Source organism: Neophocaena asiaeorientalis, unplaced genomic scaffold (assembly GCF_003031525.2).
Source record: "Neophocaena asiaeorientalis asiaeorientalis breed wild unplaced genomic scaffold, Neophocaena_asiaeorientalis_V1.1 scaffold223, whole genome shotgun sequence".
Taxonomy (NCBI): domain Eukaryota; kingdom Metazoa; phylum Chordata; class Mammalia; order Artiodactyla; family Phocoenidae; genus Neophocaena; species Neophocaena asiaeorientalis.
In genome coordinates, this window is record NW_020175045.1 from 2482385 (window position 1) to 2487236 (window position 4852).

Here is a 4852-nt window from a genome sequence, read left to right on the forward strand (position 1 = left end):
CTGGCACCCCAGCACCACTGACAGCAGCCCCTGGATGCTGGTGGAAGCCCCCAGCTTCCACCCCCCTTCGCTGTGTGAGGCAGGTCGTGCAGGCCGCTCGGCCTCAGGGCCCCGCCACGTCAGCGCGGCTGGGTGCAGCTGGGGCTGAGTGTCTGACAGCTTACCCGCACGTGGTAGGAGGACAGTCTCAAAGGAGGGGATTCCCCAAACATGGGGCGGAAGACGCAGGTGCGGTATGGTCAAAAAATGACATGTCTAGCACACCCAGTCGACAGTAAGGTTGGACATCTTTTATATGTTTATTGGCCACTCAGATTTCCTTTTCAGTGAGTCTCCTTTGCCTCTTTGGGGTGGTTTGTCTTTCCATGTTGAAGTGGATGAGCTCTTTGTAAATTCTGAATTATAATCTTTAAGCCTATTACCTGTGTTAAAGTATGTATATTCTTCTGGGCTGTGCTGTATCTTTTCACCTTGTTTTTGGTGTCTTTTTTTTGTTTTTGGTCCATGCTGTGTGGCTTGCAGGACCTTAGCTCCCTGACCAGAGATGGAACCCGCGCCCTCGGCAGTGAAAGCGCTGAGCCCTCATCACTGGACCGCCAGGGAATTCCCTCATGGTGTCTTTTATCATGCAGGTTCATCATGCTGGCACTTAAAATTATCTGTATTTTTCTTTGTACTTGTGCTTTTCTGAGTGCCTCCCTGGTTTGAGAATATGGCCAGATGTGTGATTGGGATCAGGTCTTCCACTGAAAACAGCTAAAATGCTGGATAAAATGAAAGCACTATCTGGGGCTTCCCTGGGAGTGCAGTGGTTGAGAATCTGCCTGCTAAAGCAGGGGACACGGGTTCGAGCCCTGGTCCGGGAAGATCCCACATGCCTCGGAGCAACTAAGCCCGTGTGCCACAACTACTGAGTCCGCATGCCACAACTACTGAAGCCGGCGCGCTTGGAGCCCGTGCTCCGCAACAAGAGAAGCCACCACAGTGAGAAGCCCGCGCACTGCAACAAAGAGTAGCCCCCGCTCGCCACAACTAGAGAAAGCCCATGCGCAGCAATGAAGACCCAACGCAGCCAAAAATGAATAAAATAGATACAACATTAAAGAAATAAAAACTGTTAAAAAAGAACACTATCTGAGTCAATCATTGAAGAGCTGACAAGATAGTAAAGATTTGCTGCAAATAAAAGGGTTATCATCACTATAAATAAGGAATTAAAATCTGAGGGAAAGTAAGAAGAGCGCTAGAGGCATTTGCCAACCTGGTGAACTGGAGCTCAGCTGATGGCCTCATAATACATGGAAGAAGGTAAAGACCAGGGTCTGTACAAAGTTGGGAATATAATAGGAAGCCACTGTCCCTTAAAACCGGAACCCAAAGGCTATGTCCTCAGGGTAAGAGGCAGCAAAGTTACATTTGCCTGTCCCAGCCACAGCAGGGGGTTATAAGGAAGGTTAACTCGATACAGAATAGTGCTGGGATGTGGGAGGCTTACCTGAGACACTGTAGCAGAAACCCTGCCTTACAGGGATCTGTAGCTCAGGTTGGGGGGCCCACAGCCTTAAGCTTCAGAAGCAAAGTGATCTCAGACTGGTAGCTTGCCTAGGTACCTAGTAGAAGCAGATGTAAATTCTTACTGCCTTTTTTTTAAGTAATAAAGGGGTTTACTCTGTTCTAACACCTAGAGGTGACTCCTTAGCTAATTAACTTTCAGTCTTTCATGTTTTCTCACGTGTGCATTTAAGATGATACATTTCCCTTTAAACATTGATTGCCTTGTTTACTTCTAAGATAAGTAGTGCTTTCGTTGTCAATTCCAAATAATCTATTTCATTATGAATTATTTTACATTTCTGCATATATATATTATTTTACATTTCCACATATATAGGAGATTTGGGGGTAGCAGTTTGTTAATAATTTTTATTGAGGTGTAGTTTACGTAAAGCCTACATACATAGCTTATGTATTAGAGGTCAAAGGATTTTGACAAATGCTTACACCAGTGTAACTGACACCCATATTGAGATAGAACATTTCTATCACCCCACAAAATGCCCCCCTGCCCTTTTCTTTTTTCCTTTTTTTTTTGCGGTACGTGGGCCTGTCACTGTTGTGGCCTCTCCCGTTGCGGAGCACAGGCTCCAGACACGCAGGCTCAGCGGCCATGGCTCACGGGCCCAGCCGCTCCGCGGCATGTGGGATCTTCCCGGACCGGGGCACGAACCCGTGTCCCCTGCATCGGCAGGCAGACTCTCATCCACTGTGCCACCAGGGAAGTTCCCTCCCCCCCCGCCCCGCCCTTTTCCATGGTAGGCAACCACCATCCTGATATTTTTCAAATCTTTGGTTTTTCATCACAAGGAAAAATGTTTTCCCCTGTTTCTTTAATTTTATATGGGATAATGGCTATTCACTAATCTTACTGTGGTATTCATTTCCTGATGTGTGTAAGTCAGATCATTATCCTGTACACCTTAAACCTATACAGCGCTGTATGTCAATTTTATTTCAATAAACTGGAAGAAAAAAAAGACTACTCTTTTCCTCATTGAATTACCTCGGCAGCTTTATTGAAAATCAACTGACCAGCGACTTCCCTGGTGGCGCAGTGGTTAAGACTCCACTCTCCCAATGCAGGAGGCCCGGGTTTGATTCCTGGTCAGGGAACTAGATCCCATATGCTGCAACTAAGAGTTCATATGCCACAACAAAGGAGCCCACATGCCGCAACTAAGGAGCCTGCCCGCCATGACTAAGACCCAGTGCAACCAAATAAATAATAAATATTTTAAAAAAATCAATTGACCAGGGACTTCCCTGGTGGCACAGTAGTTAAGACTCCACACTCCCAGTGCAGGAGGCCTGGGTTTGATCCCTGGTCAGGGAACTAGATCCCACATGCATGGCTCAACTAAGAGTTCACATGCCACAATAAAGGAGCCCATGAGCCATAATTAAGGAGCCCTTGAGCTGCAACTAAGGAGCCCACCTGCCACAACTAAGGAGCCCGCCTGCCACAACTAAGACCCAGTGCGGCCAAATAAGTAAATAATAATTTAAAAAAAAAAATCAATTGACCGTATACGAGTGGGTTAAGTTCTGGGCTCTCTGTGTTGTTGCATTGATCTATTTGCATTTCCTTATGACAATATCACATTGCTTTGATTACTGTAGCTTTATAGAAACCTTGAAATCAGTCAGTGAGAGGCCTCTAACTTTGTTCTTTTTAAAAATTGTGTTGATTATCTTACTTTGCTTTTCCATATACATTTTATAATTAGCATATACATTTCTATGAACAAAGCATACTAGGATTATGATTGGAACTCCATTGAGGCTATACATCAATTTGGGAAGAATTGACATCCTAACAATATGTCAATGTAAGTATTTAGGTCTTCTTTAGTTACCCTCAGCAATGTTTTATAATTTTCATCTTAGAGGTTTTGCCCATATCTTTAAAAATTTATCCCTACATATTTCCATTTTGTATATTAGTGGTATTTTTAGAAAGTTTATTTTCCAGTTGTACATTGCTAGCATATAGATATACAATAGATATTTATATTTGATGTTGTATCTTGCAACCTTGCTAATTTAGTTACTAGCTCTAGTAACCTTTCTGGATTCTAGAGAATTTACTATGTACATTACCTTTTTTTTTTTTTTTTTTTTTTTTGCGGTACGCGGGCCTCTCACTGTTGTGGCCTCTCCCGCTGCGGAGCACAGGCTTCGGACGCGCAGGCTCAGCGGCCATGGCTCACGGGCCCAGCCGCTCTGCGGCACGTGGGATCTTCCCGGACCGGGGCACGAACCTGTGTCCCCTGCATTGGCAGGCGGACTCTCAACCAACTGCGCCACCAGGGAAGCCCGTCTTTGTCTTATTTTGATATCAAACTTTTACAGAAAGAGTTTGGAGAAATAGTTTTTTTTTTTAAGACTTTTTTATGGGAAGTTTAAGGTTCACAACAAAATTGAGAGGGGGGTACAGAGAATTCCCCATATACCCCCTCCCCGTACATACGCATTGCTTCCCCCATTTTATCATCACTCACCAGAGTGGTGCATGTATTACCAGGAGTGAACCTACATCGACACATCATAATCCCTCAAAGTCAGTGGTTTGCCTTAGGGCTCACTCTTGTTTTTCTCTATTCAATGAGTTTAGATGAACTGGGGAAATGGCTTTGTTTTCAAATTTTCCGTTTGTTTGTTGCTACTGTCTAGAAATACAATTGATATATGTGTATTGGTGTTGCATTCTGCAACTATGGTAAATTCACTTCTTCTAGTTCTAGCTGGGTTTTCTTAGCATTTTTCATATATTTCCATATGCACCTTCCTTTCCAATCTTTATGCCTTTTTTTCCCTGCCTGCTACACAGGCTGGGACTTCCAGTCAACGTTGAGTAGAAGGGAGAGTGGACATCTTGTTTTATTGCTAATCCTAGGGGAAGAATGTTCAGTCTTTCACTTTATGTATGAAGTCAGCATTAGACTTTCAGAGATGCTGTTTATCAGGCTGAAGAAGTATCCTTATAATCCTAGTTTGCAGAGTTATAATCGTGAATGGGTATTACATTTTGTCAAAAATTTTCTGCATTTATTTATCTTTTTCTGCAATTTATATTTTCTGCAGATGAGATGATCATGGTTCTTTTGAAATGGTGAGTTACACTGATTTTTCAAATACGTGAACCAAAGTTACATTCCTGGCATATGCTCTGCTTGCATGCTCTGATTGCTATTACTTTTTCCTTTAGAAGTTCAATAGAATTCACTAGAGAAGCCATCTGGACCAGGAGTTTTCTTTGTGAGGAAGGTTTTTTTTTTTTTTTTTTTTTAAATTG

General features: G+C 43.3%; 1 long non-coding RNA gene across 1 annotated transcript in view; it reads left to right on the plus strand.

Moving 5' to 3' along the window:
* Positions 1–4640: 4640 nt before the first annotated feature.
* LOC112412018 (uncharacterized) overlaps positions 4641–4852 on the plus strand; it is a 4339-nt gene continuing 4127 nt past the window's right edge. Inside the window, exon 1 of the long non-coding RNA XR_003005714.1 lies at positions 4641–4669. This is a non-coding gene — a long non-coding RNA (uncharacterized LOC112412018). The remainder of the gene's footprint in view (positions 4670–4852) is intronic.